Consider the following 14890-nt stretch of genomic DNA (forward strand, 5'->3'; position numbering starts at 1 on the left):
AAATATCTGAAGAATATGGTGTAATTAGAAAGAAAATCTATACATAATGGGTTTTACTAATGGATATACCTTCTAAAAATGTCAGGGATAGATGCTTAAAAGAAATAGACTCTTAAGGATCACAGAAAATGAACTAATATGAAAGAAAAGACTGTCTATGGAATGGTTATATGGGAGATAGTTAATTGATGAAAGAAAGAAAGTATGAGCTTTACAAATAGGGGATAATCAGACGGAAGCATGAGCTTTCATATGGTATAGCCAATATTTTTAAGTGAAGATAGAATTACATCAAATTACATCTTAATTAAAACTTTCAGTGAATTGACTGAGGTTCAAATACACAGCCATTTAATTTCCTGAGTATCAACTTTATAGTAACAGATTTATTACATTACTTGTAATGCCTTATAGGCCCACAGTATTTTATATATATGTAGCTTACTTTCTTGCAATGTGGCATGTTTATTACAAAATAACCCAAAATAAGTTAAGACAGTTTCATGACAAGGTTGTTTAAATACACACATCAATGTGTTCAAATGTATTTATAATCTGTATTATTTTGTTCTGTACAGGGTCATATTTCCTCATAATGAAGATGTCATCTGTGTCTTTTTAAATTATGGGATGTAAAATACATATGTTCCCAATAACTTAATAAGTTAAAATTAAACTTAATCTGGCTTTAGTTTTAATCTTTGATTTCCATAACTTGGGCAAATACTGAGGATCATGATACTTGATTGAAATAGAAAAAGAAGAAAGACTTTTTTTTTAAGTTGGCTTGGGGAGTCACAGAAATGTGCTATATCTAATTATTGGTACACTTTGTAGTAATTTGTTAGATGACACAAATTTCATGCTTTCTAGTAATAGTGAGAATAATGTTATTTCCCCTTTTACCTGCCTGCCATTCCTAAAATTTTGGATGACCAAAGAAGTAAATGAATATTTCCCCAGTCTTTCTTGGGAAAATTTTGTTAAAATTATTGAGAAAATGAAGATTTGATGTATTATTTTTGGATAATAATATTGTTACGATAATGGCAGTTCAGATATTTAGGTGTACTTCATTCAGCTCCACAAGTCTTTTGACATACTTTCCTGCCTGACTATATGAGCTTTCTTTTCTAAACTGCACTTGCCTGATATAGGATAATATGTCACAGTGCTGATGTGATAGTCAAAATGACACAGGATGCAATAAATAATTTCCCTTCTATGTTTATATAGAAAAAATATTTGTTGTTTCTGGATTATATTTTATAGGTCTAGGGCATTTCCATTGGGTACTGTTCTTAATTCTTCCTGTACCCTGCTGCCACAGGCTGCCTCTGGCCAGAGAATTCCACTTGACATAAGCTTTAATGGGGTCCTCTAGACAAGGATAATATACTTCTTTTTCTTTCTTAATGGACAATGAGGATCAAGTCAATAAAAGATCATTTGGAAAATATGCACAGATATTTAATAAAAAATGAAAGACTTTCCCCCCTCAAGACCTAGACCAAATAAGTTTGCTAGAAAACACTACAACTAAAGAGACATTCTGAATAGGGACATGGTTCTCTCTCTTTCTGTAGGAGGGTATTAATAATATTCAGTGCAATTCTGTTACTACTAGTAGTACTTGGCTGTAACACAGTGAATGCTGGTATTTGGAAAACTGAGAATTTGGTCATTTGGGGTCCCTTACCTTGCCCAATGAAATAGCTTACACTTTAGTATACTATCTTTGATTTAAAAAGTTTGAATGCACAGATTTGACTTCCAGTTCATGCAAATCACATATATAAGCCCTATTTTCTGAATGACTTCATAAAGAATGTAAATTCTATGGTTCTCCAAATTACAGAGTCAACTTTCATGTAAATGTCAGTTTTTGTGAATAGAAATTTGACTGTAAGACAGCAAGATCTATTGGCTGGTTCTTTCTGCGAAATGCATTGTGGACAAAAATACGAATTGTTCTAAATTTTAAATGAAGGACTGAATAACTATGGACATACGCAAAGGGTATCTTCATATAAAATATTCTTGGGGGAAATTTCTGTATGGTGCTCATTTCTTGTGCACACGAGTTGTACGGGTAGTGCTTAACTCAAAAAATGATATTTTGCTCATATCCAAATTGAGGTTTGTTCAGAGTTCCTTCTGTAGGACTGTATGCAGCAAGGCTGAATGTGTGTGTATAAATTATATATATGCATATATGTACACACACACATACAATTGTAAAGAAGGTAAAAAACATTCTATTTTGCTGTGCTCTTTTAAAAATGATGATTCACACAAGAAATCCTAATTAATGATTTTATGCTAAACACTTATAGTTTTATTTATTGCAATATTGCTGCATGGGACTTTGCTTTCATAAACTATATAGTAGAGAGTTTTCTAATTTGCTGATCTGGAACACATTTAATCACATTTGAATTTACACACAACAACCCTGGTGTGTTTACATTACAAAGGAAAGGAAATCAGTGTGGAAAGTTTTTTAGAAGTACTGTAACGTTTTTCTGTTTGTTTTTCTGTTTTATTTTTCCCCAAAGGAAAATATTTCAGAAAATGAAACATATGAGTAGGCACTTCAAAAAAAAAAGAAATATTTTTTGTTTTTTTGACTGATATGCTATAAAAAGGATTATATTTGTGAAAGAAGATACTGATTGCCAATATTTCAAATACCATCTTACAATGTATAGTTTTTAGTAATACGGTAGTATAAATCTGTAATTTGAACTTTTTCTTTGGAATGTAAAGTAGAAAATATTAGCTATGTCAATGATATCTTGCAAAGTGTTCCCATTTATAATTATTTATATTGTAAATAGCTTTCTGAAGTAAATTTGAAGTTAATGTGCATAAAATGTATTTATTATGTGAGAATTTTTTTGTTTTAAAATATAGTTACCAATATGCAGTTTGAGTCTGAATTATTCATTGAAATGAAAATCTCTATAGGACAAAACAGAGTGTCAACTAAAGATTAGAACTATAAGAAGAAAAGGACTGTTTTAGCTCTGGATTATGTTGGAGTGGATAAACACACACACACAGAATGGAATGGAAGCTTATAATATGTATGATAACTATTACATAATTGTCCTCTAGACTTTAGACAATGGAGAATGGTTTCTCATTGCTTCATTAGAATTTCTTAAGCAGGACATATTTTGTCTCTGTTTTGCTAAAATAATGTGAGAAATACGAAAGTACAGATTATATTTTTAATGTCCAAGAGAAAAGAAAACTAATAACGTTGAGATTACTTAGCTTTCTGCCATTCTAAGGAACATTAAAGAAACAGCTTGAGTAATTTTTATTTTGGAAGGCAAAGTACTTTTTAAAAATTCAGAATTTGGAATTAAGGTCAAACAAGAAAATATTTCCAGGAAGTTCTATCAAAATATTTTTGTAGTGCCCAATATGTCTTTCTCCTCCAGGGATGTCTGGAGAAATCTTGATGTATTCTAGAAATTGTCAACTATTAGCCAACTCAGCAAATACGGTATATTTTTTAATTAATTGGAAATGCTTGTACTTCATAAAGTGTTCTGACAAAACCGCATATTGTCATTCATATTATAGCATTTATCAGATATTTTCCAACTTAACTCTTTAAAATACTTGTTTTAATGTGTTTGTTTCACAAAATAAAATTATTGTCACCTACATTATATTTTCAAAACAGCTCCACCCCCAATTTAATCTACAACATTAATGGAATACCTATTGTGTGGCTCAGATGGGTCTCTCATTGCAGGGTGTTATAAGAAAGCACATACAGGGGGTCTTTGATTTTCCTTATGTGCTTTGAAAGTGTAAATTCTTTAGATAATCATAAAAATGGCAAGCCTTTATTGAACCATCATGTGCCAGGCATTGAAGCAAGCTCAGACCATCAGTGAGGTCTGAGGAGAGATCATCACAGAGACAAATAGCAACATGGTCCATCTCATTAGGAGGAAAGTGAGACTCAGAGTGGCTCAGTATCTCAGTGACATGAATTGGTGAAGACAAAATTTGAGCCCAGGCAGGTTAACCCCCAAACTTTACCTTACTGCATTCTGCTTTCTTTATGTTAGAAGAAAATTAAGTGATAAAAAACTGTCCAAGTCGTGGTGGCATGAGACAGGTCCCATGATCCAGTCAAATGGTGACTCAGTAGCTCCATGTCCAGTCTTAGGAATGGCAAATTATCCTAATGGGATCCCCATCATGTTTGAAAATTTTTTGAGGCTTTCTCAATTGACAAATGATAAGGGCTTAATAAGTAATAATTAAAAACGATATTCCTTTTCACCCAACATTTTCCAGATATGAGCTCAAAGAAGAGTATTACTGGGCCTCCCTGGTGGTGCATGGGGTTAGGACGCAGTGCTGTGAAGCTGTCCGCAGCCTGTGAAGCACGAGTTCAATCCCCCGGCCGGCCAGGGAGCAACCCACATGGCGCAGCAGACCTCTCCTGTCTTGCCCGCTGCTCCCCTCAGTGGTGTACTTCGGTCGATCTGCCTGTTCTCTTTCCTGCTCTGTCTCTGGTGAATCCTCTCACCCCCCCACCCCTCTGGCCTGTACCCCAGCTCTTGTATGCATAAATAAATAAATCTAAAAAAAAATTACTACTTCATGGTAGTCATTAAATACTATATTTCGTGCCATGAGAAACTTTCTTCTGCTTTGGAGAAGGATAAACCAAGGCCTGCTCAACCAAGAGCCAGTATGGGTCCATTTCAGGGTCTGGTTTCCAAGATACTTTGCAGGTAGGTCAGGGATGTTGCCACATAAATGTGTTTTTCTCATTTGAAGGGAAAGTGCCTGAAAGTTGCCTGACAGGGAGGCTGCCTCTTAGAACACAGATGATTCCTACGAGATGTCTTGAAGCCAGGGCCTGAGCGGCGGGGGTCACTCTGTCTCTGGTGGCCTTCGTGACGGTGGTAACTCCTGGGTGCCAGGCAGCCTGTCTTGCCATCTATGGCTCCTAACCTCTGTCTCACTGTGTCAGGAGGGTCAATCCTCTGTAGCACTTTGTGGCCTTTTCATAATTATGTTTTATAACTTAATATGTGCTGTATTTGCCGATGGAATTAGATCCAGGGTGGGAGAAATGTAAAACAGCCCCTGCTTTGGGAGTTTGTAAATAATCTCTGCTTTGTTCAGCTTCCCCCAGGTCAGGCTCCTGTGTGGGGAGTAATTCCATATGGGAATCTTACTTGAGTGCCATCTAAGTAAACCTTCAAGGGAATCTTGGCAGTATCTCCCAAGCCATAAGGAAGTCATTCTCAGTTTCTGGTGAGGATTTTCTGATAGCTTTGTTGGTTTATATAAAAAAAATACACCAATTGAACCTGAAGAGTCTTTCTTTGATAAGGTCTCCAGAGTTCACTTGGGAATGGGTAATAGGGATCTAATGCGAGAAGAATCATTCAAATAATAACGAAGGATGATTGTTCAGTGCATTTCAACATTTTTAATGTCCAGTTTCAGCCCTTGCATTAGTCACGTGACCCATTAGTTAGGCTAGCCGGGCTTTGTCTATGGTGCCATGCTAAATCAATCTTTTTTAATTTGAAACACATGTTTAATAAACGTTTGCAACTCTGTTATATAATTAAATATCAATTGTTAAGACGTTTCAGGGTGGGGAGCAGAGAGGTGGGAAAATCAGTTTTTTTTACACTACTTCACTACATCTTTTCGGCTCCTGTGAACCCAGCTTAACTCCCTACATCTGCTCTATCATTAACCTTGATGTTTTTTCTGCATAAAATGAAAATACATAGATGTCTTTTAATGTAAGACATAGAATGTCCTATTTTTGAAATTCATTTTTCTTTCATGACCTGCTGCTGATTGGCTTATGGCCAGGTCTCTTTCTTTAGAGATTTTATGTCATATTGCTCCAAATGTTTACTTTTTTCCTCAGGCTTCCTCCACCTGCAGCTTCATGTCATTTTAATTCAGTGACCACCCCTAGATGATAAGATTTATAATATATATTCATATATGTAAATATATATTATATATAAATAATATATATATTCATATATAAAGCTTATAATAAGCCTTATATAAGGCTTATAATATATAAGGCATATATATATTACCACTTTCATACCTACCGAAATAATTTCTCACCACATTTTTTGTGGCACTTTTTAAAAGGTAAGCTTGAGAGCAGGCATGAAACTTTTTCTTCAAGTCTTAAAGTTCTAAGCCTCTCTTTGGACATTCCCAGCATTCAACTTTTCCATCATTCTCTTCATCTGCTTACCATTGTTATTCCCTTCTTTTTTTTGACTCCCCTCATCTTCTCCCTAGGATTGTAAGTGTACTTGTGTTCTTTTGACACCTACTTCTGTACACACACACACACACACACACACACACACACACACACACTCTCGGGTGAGCCCAGCCTCACCTCATCAAGCCTCATTATGGTTCAATTACTTGGGGTACAATCCTCACAGCTGCTATTTTTAACCCTGGGAGCAACCTGAGTCCTACCCTGACTTAAAGACCAAGTTGTAGTCCTTGCTTTCCCGAAATGTCTTGGTATCTCTCCCATCATCCCAAAATATATCTGTGTCTTTGCCCTTCTTTTCTGCCTGCTTACCTCACAAACCAAGTGACTCTCCTCTGGCAGATAGGGAGGGATGTTAATGCCTCATATCACAAAAAAGCTGTTGTGAGCATTCAATAAAGCAACGCTGGAGGAGCCCTCCCCATAAGCGATCGCTCAATAGGTGTTGGCATTTCACATCATGAGCCTCTGACGATAAGGTCAGGCAGCTTTCAACTTGCCCCACACTCATCACCAGTCAGTGTTCGACTAACACTAACCAAGCGCCTCCAGGTACCAACATCCAGTAGCTGCTGTTCATACAGACAACAACACGTTATAGGGTAAGGTAAAAAGTATCAGGCTTTTCTGCCCTTCCACCATTGGGCTTGATGGTGGATCCTCGCAGTCCTGAATGCGTGCCTGATGGCAGACACCTGGAGTAAGGTGTGGGCATGCGTGGGTACACCTGGGCTGAGAGACTGGGTTGATAAGGGTGGCGCAGCAGGGTGCAGTGTGGTGGTGCGGTGTCGAGGATAGAGGGGTGCAGCAGAGAGTGACAGAGCGTGATGGAGGGCGGCGACTCCAGAAGGCGGAGAGCATGAAGACCACAGGCCTGCTAGAGCCGTTAATGAACCTACCTGGTATGGGTTGGTTGCGTTACACACGTGTACTCCCCAGCCCCCCAGAGGGTCACAGTTGGGTATGTGGTGAGGCAGCAATCCCAGATGCTTTTCCACTCCTTTTCTCGTCCCCCAGCACTGCCCCTCCTCTGAAACCTGCTTCTCGGGTCGCTACTCCGCTGACCTTTCTCTGCCTAGGGACTCATTTTTTCCTGCACTCTGGATGTTAATGTTCTTGGCCAACTTGGCAGCTGCTCCCTCACATTCTCTAGTATGCTTGTCCAGCTCTTTCATTAGCAGCAGAGCCCCTTAATGCAGGAACTGTTTGGTCCCTGTCCTTCTGTGACCTCCAGCGCAGTTCCCACAACTGTGCCGGACACATGATGGCAACATGAAAATGCGTGTTGATTGAGTGAATAAATAAATGCCTCCTCACAAACAAGAATGCCCTTCAGGTATGTCACCTTGGTTTACAGCCAATATTATAAAATGGTGGTTTGTACTGCTCCAAACAACATTCTGAATACTGTAAGCATTATAGTTATTTCATGTTTTCTTTATTTTAGGTATGGGGGCTTGAGTTTGCAAGCCAACATTCTGAGATCTGAACAGTTTCATCCAGATTAATGATTTCTCCCTATTGTTTGTTCACTAAAGGAGATGATACATATGTGATGCTTGCAGCTAGTATCTGGCTTGTTGTCAATGAGTGGTTTTGTGTTCAACCTCTCCTCCCCTCTTAAATCTACCTTCTCCCCTAATTTGCCCCCAAGCCTCTGCATTTCTGATGCACATTTCATGTATCTAAATTGTATTACATGATACAGATCCAATTTTTTTAAAGATTTATTTATTTATGCATATAAGACTGGGGATACAAGCCAGAGGTGCAGGGAGTAAGAGGATTCACCAGGAATAGAGTGGGGAACAGAACAGGCAGATTGACTGAAATACACTGCTGAGGGGAGCAGCGGGTGAGTCAGGAGAGGTCTGCTGCGCCATGTGTGTTGCTCCCTGGCAGAGGATAGGACTCGTGCTGCAGAGGCTGTGATTAGCTTCATAAGTTGTGTCTTAACCCCTTGCGCCACCCATAGATCCAATTTTTAAAACGCTTTTCTCAAATCTTACCCTGTGCACTGCAAATTTGATTTCCCTCATTTCTTTCCGAAATGCTTCTCTTCCCCTCAAGTTTTCTCTTTCTATCACTGTGTTGCTTCTCCCACATTGCTGATGGTTTTGTCTTCCTCAAGAATTTATGCCATTCATCTGCCTCAAAGCCCTTTTCTGTCCCTAGTGTGGTTGAAATTTAAATCCCTTAGCTTGTCACATTAGGTGCTTCACAGCAGAGCTCCATCTGTCCCCACAGACAGTTTTCTGTCCCCTTCAGTTTTCTGAGGCTTTGGGTTTTGCACTCTTCCTAGTGTGCTGTACTTCTTACTATTCCAGACCTTGGCACAGACTGTTCTCTGGAATGCTCCATTTTGTTATTGAAAGAATCCCTTCACCCTTCAAGGCAATGTTCTCATGTGATGCTTGAAGCCTGACTCCCTCTGGGAGTGTTTTACACTTCCTTCTGGGCTTTCACAGTCCTTGCTTTATATCTTTGTTATCATATTTTATTTAGTTGTACAATTTTTAAGTTATTATAAAAATAGATTAGCTAAGAAATTGATACCACAGAAATGTGTACAGAAATAGAGAATATTTACAGTTTTGCAAACTTTTTCATACAACAATGTACTATGGATGTCCTTCTATGTCAGTTTCTATGCATTTATTTTATTCTCTGTAATGGACATTTGACATTTTATAGAATGATTGTGCCATGATTTTATCCATTCCTTTTGCTTAACATCTACTTTTCAATTTTTATTTTTTTGTGTTACATATACATATACACATATGTGTGTGTAAATATATATATATACACACACATATATAATATCATCTTTGCAAATAGGTATTTTTGCATCTGTGTCTGAATTTCAGGTGAAAAGATTCCTGGAAGTAATGTTATTAGGTCTAAGGGTTAAAGTTCCAATTTGGAGCTGATAGATTTTAGGAAAGTGCTTAATTTTTAAAAATATTTATTTTATGTAATTCTTACATCATTTTTTCTTTTTTGCACAATGTTTGCATTTTCATTTTGGTTATATTTCCCACACAATTGCACCCCCTCTTATTTTGACCCTAATCCTTCCTCTCCCTGTCCCCCCCCCCGCCCCCACTGTAGTGTCTCTCTGGTTTATAGTTGCTTGTTGATTTTGATTTTTACTTTGTATTAATTAGTCTTTTTCCTGGTCCCTTATTTAGGTTTTCTAAATTCCTGCTATGAGTGAGACCATCCAGTATTTTTCTTTTTCTTTCTGACTTATTTCGCTGAGCATGATCCCTTCTAGCTCCATCCATGTTGCTGCAAACTGCATGTGTTTATCTTTTTTGATTGCTGAGTAATATTCCATCATGTATATGTACCACATCTTCTTGATCCAGTCATCTATTTTTGGGCATTTGGGTTGTATTGTAAATAGTGCTGCTATAAATATAGGGGTGCAGGTGCCCTTTGGAATTAATGTTTCTGTGTCATTTGGGTAAATATCTAGGAGTGGAATTGCTAGATCATATGGAAGCTCTATCTTTAGTAGGTCAAGAAATCACCACACAGCTCTCCATAGTGGTTGGACCAGTTTGAAAGTGCTTAATTTTTGTATATTTATCTAATACTGATTATGTTCTATTTTGCACAGAGTGTTTCTATAGTTCTAGTTGATTTCTTTGGATTGTCTAAGTAGACAATATTTATTTTCCAATATTTATAGTGATTTCTTTTATATTTCACTATTAGTAAGTTTTTAAAAATCAGTAATGGCTCTTTAACTTTATCAAAGGTCTTTATAACATTTGAGATGAGAGTACACTTCCCCCCTAATTTCATAATTTGAAACATTCTTTCTTAATATTGCAATATCACTGGCATTCCTGGTCCTAACCTGCTTGATCAAATTATTCTTTGAATATACTTCTGTATTTAGTGTGTTAATGTTCAACATTTGATCTTTTCTTCTATATTTTCTGTTGTAATTATTTTCTTAAGTGTAATCCTGTTTCAATATGGACTCTGAGGGCAGGAGTCAAATACTGCTAGGCTGTGAATACCCCTCACTTCATGTGACACCTGGGACACAGGTGCTAAAATGCACCTGTATTTGTGTTCTGAAGACTTGAATTCAAATCCCAATTCTGCCTCTTACTAATGATGGCGAGTCAATTAGTATCAGTTTGTTTCTTCATTTATAAAATGTGATTTTACCTCCTCAAAGGGGATATGTAAAGATTAAATGAAAGAACATATGTACATAGCCACTACAGTGCTCAGAACATAGAAAGTAATTAAGTTTAGTTCCTTCCTTTTCCCTTTGAAATAAAAAAAAAACACCCTGAATTTATCTGTCACAGTAGAGCTATCAAGGTAAACCAAGACTTTATTTTAACAGGTAAGATTATGGATGATTCTGAACCTCCACAGGCTCACTGAAAGTGAAGTGATGGATGTCAGCATTCTTCTGATCACTGTCATCAAATAAATATTTGTTAGGCAGCTTATAATTACAACTTAAGAACCTATCTGCTAAAAGTCAGGAGCTAATTAATAAGCCATTTACACTGAAATGATAGTTCATTACTCATGTTTTCTAGTTTACATATGTATGCTCATGCCACACATTTTTCAAAAAAATTTTTTAAAGGCTTCTCCTAATTATGTCCTGAAAGGGTAGAATTGATGCTGATTTGTTAAGTAGCTGGTTTAGTAGTAAATTTAAGAATTTTATTATGAGAATATATAAATTGGATTTTTTATTTCTACAGGAAGCGCAAATAAAAAGTAACTGGGCTGTTCAAACCTAAAACCTCCCTCCACCAAACTTAAATATTAATGTTTTCTCATATATGGGGAAATAAATTCTATTGCCTATGCATGAAGTTGAATCGATGCCTCTGTAAAACCCTCTGGTGTCATCTCGCTGAATGGTTTCAAATAGGAATACAAAGCCCAGATGAAACTAAGATGAGAAAGTAGAAATTGTGACAGGGCTATTTTTTGAAATGATGCTCTTAGGAAAAGCTGCTGATTGAAATCAATACCTCAAGACCCGGAATTTGAAAAGACCATTTCTGATACCTGAGAGGGTCACTGAATAGAAGTGTCAGTTGATGGTATTCAGACCGTGCAATTGCTTTCACCAAGGTGCCTCTGTGTTTACTTAAGTGACTTGTGGTAGCTGGTGGCTGAGCATACATTGAGAGAGTCTCTCTCCATTCAGGCTCAGGGGAGGAGGAGACTAGAGGGGACATCGTCTGTGGTTTAAATGAGTAAGTCCTAGTGTGCTATATTGGAGGAAATGAATTGAACTGGATTTTCTTTTTCATTTATTCCCGGGGAAAAAAAGAATCTATGAAGGATGTGAAAAATATCAACCTTTAAATAAAAAAATAGTACCCCAAACCTTGCAATATTCATTTCAGACTATGTCTACTTAATAAGTTATAATTGATCAGAAAAATTCATTTGCACAGACCTCTGCTAACATTTTCAATTTTCTACAAGGCATATGGAGTCATTTTCTTTTTGTTAAGTGTGAGATTTTGTTTGTAGTGATATCCTGGGGTGTGGAGAAACAGAAGCTATTCATGCAATTTCAAACTGCTTTATATAGAAGTTGCCTGATCACTTAATTACACTAAGATTCAAGAACGATTTTGTGGGGGAAATGAAGTTATTAGTCTTTCAGTTTTTCATAGTATTAGATTTTAAATTTTAAATTATAGGGAAATTTGATTTGTATTTTGTATATCAAAGCAAGTAAATCACATTTCAGTTTTCCCTTGCACATGTGGTGTATCTTAATTATTAATTTTGTTCACTAAGTTTAGGATTGTTCATTTGAATGAAATTAAGTACTTTTACTTCATGTACTCAAAACCCAGCCCTTCACTCCCTCATGAACACACAGGCATCTCCTAGAGTCATGTGATTGTCACCGTTGCAGGTGACTGTTACAGGCACAGGAGTAACAGTACCCACACCCACACCAGAATCTACCACATGCTGCAGATCTAGATATGCTTTTCAGAACCATAGAGTTGGCCAGAGTGGATATGAATTAAGCTTTGGAAACTGCCAGAATAGTATGGAATGCCACACTGCCTTACCAATTGTCCAATTGTCTCGGTTTGCAAGACCATGGGTTTTCTTTTTTTTTGTTTTTTGTTTTTTTTTTAGATATTGCTTCAATTTTATTTGTAATAAAGATGAAAACAAACTAATTTTCCAGAAAAGGGAAATGCTTAACCAAAATGAGAAGAAACCCATTGTGACATTCTCAACATTAAGAAGAATGAAGTGAATCAAAATGCCAGGGTTCCAGACATTGTCCCAGTTATCGTTGAGATATTGTACCATATTGAATAAAATGATTCTGTTTTTTTATTTTTTAAATTTTATATATTTTTTACATCATTTTTCATTTTTGCACAGTGTAAGTCCATGTTTTTTTAAAAGCAGGACCCTATTGTTGCTACCATCATTCTAGGAAACTCTTCTAATAAGTAGTGAGTGGGAGTGAAGTGAAATAAGGCAAGGTTGGGTGGTCAAGGGCATTAGAAGGAAAACAACCAACAAAGAGTCCTATCATCCAACACATCCTGTCTAGCAACACATTTCATCTTGAATCAGAGCCTGATGCTTGACATTTACATGATGTGATTATGATAGCTACTGAGGCTATGCCTACAAGACTCACTAGTGTAAGTTTGCCTACTAGGAACCTACAGCTTTTCTATATGCATGCAACAATACAACAGAAATAAAAGAGTTGATGGAATACGTTAGAAGCTTAGCTGCAGAAATTTTATGTTTTTGACTTTTTGGGAATCTAAGAACTCATAAAACCAAGCAGCTTAAATGTGACCTCAAAGCCAAAGTGGCTTGCTGATCCACATTCTAGCACACCAGCAATGTGATCTTGAGCAAAGTATTTGATCTCTCTAAGTCTCAGTATCTTCAACCATAAAATGGGATAAAGAAGAGTTTCTACTTAAAAACAAAGTTTCAAAGCTTGGAAGCATAGTGCTTACGACACCATTAGCTCAGTAGTCAATAAATATTGTTTTGATTAGTGCTATGATTATTGCAATCACTATTATTTCAACATTGTTCTTTGAGCTACATTCTGTACTTTCTGTTTCTAGGATTAAAAACCGAAGACAGAGTTAATATTTATGGATATTTTTAGTTCAGGGGATTTTAAGGATATTGCATCTCATCAAAAGAATTCTTCGTAAAAAGAAAAAAATGCTGAAATGTATGTGATAGTTTTATTTTTATTGCAGTTCTTTAGTGGAATTCCAATATTATTCAGCATGTTTTATGTTTACAGAATTATTTAGGGGATAATCAAGAATACCATAATACTGTCTTCATAAATGGGCACTGTTTTAAAAACTAGGCATAATTAGCAGGAAGATATTCATAGTGTAGGTCTGACATTATTATGACTGCAATATAAATTCCACGAGGTGGAGAAGACTCAGAGAAAGAAGGCTACAGATTTATCATAGTGTGATGCATTTGCAATATGGATTGTACTTATCTTTTTATTTGCCACAGACAATGTAAATTAGGAACATCTGAACTAAGATTCAAATAATTTAGCATCTGTAGTCCTCTATAAAATATGCTGTCCTGAAGCCTAGAGTAGAAACAGAGATTCGCTGTTTTCTAACTCTACTGATAGGATTTGGCGTGGGCTCCCAGAGGCAGCCTCCTGCCATCATCCCATCCTGAAGGAAAAGTGGGGAGATGGCAGTGGTGCCCCTATCATTGTTTCCTCCTCTTTTCCCTTTTGTGCTCTAAAAACCCTATTGTTCTTTGGTGGAGACATCATCAATGAATAAAATCTTTTTGAGGATGTGAAGCTTGAGCTAATATTTTCCACCCATTGTTCCTTCTTCTTGTTATGTATTCCTTTATTGCTTAAATTGTTAGCAATAGGAAATGCAACTGAGTAGTTGAGCATTTAAGTCCATGTAAATATGTGCAATTTGGTGGGGTGTTCTGAAAGGATTCTAAACATATCCTGGCATGCACAAAGAACTCCACTGTGCTCAGAGCATGAAGTGAATCCTTCCCTGGCCTTAGATAAAGGGAAGAGGGCCCACATCCACCCTGGAAACATGGTAGATTTTCATGTTTGCTCTTCCACTGAAACTTATCCTTGTTGACAGATGAGAACCGTGAGGCTCAGAGAATTTTAAATGACTTTATCTTGTCATTTAGGTTACACATCAGACTTCATTTTGCATTAATGATGAGATACCATAATGTGGATAAGGGTGAAGCTGTGGCCCACATTAGGGCGGTGGGCCTCAGCCCCTTGAATGCACTGGAAAAACCTAAAGGCCTCAGCAGCTAGGAGCCTAGGAGCAAATGCTAACTAGAAACTATTAGATATTTGCACGGGGGGCAGGGAGGGCATGGGTTGGGTCTTCAGAGAGAGAATGGGGGTGGGAGAGAGGACAGGAGGAGGCAATGTCGCATCATGGGACTTAATCTGCACAGCAAGGACAGTGCACAATGTTCAGGCACGGCGAGAAGACCGATGGGAGGCTGCATTCTTCTCATCCGCTCTGAATGATC

The sequence above is a fragment of the Talpa europaea genome (genome assembly GCF_964194135.1).
Source record: "Talpa europaea genome assembly, chromosome: 2".
NCBI lineage: Eukaryota > Metazoa > Chordata > Mammalia > Eulipotyphla > Talpidae > Talpa > Talpa europaea.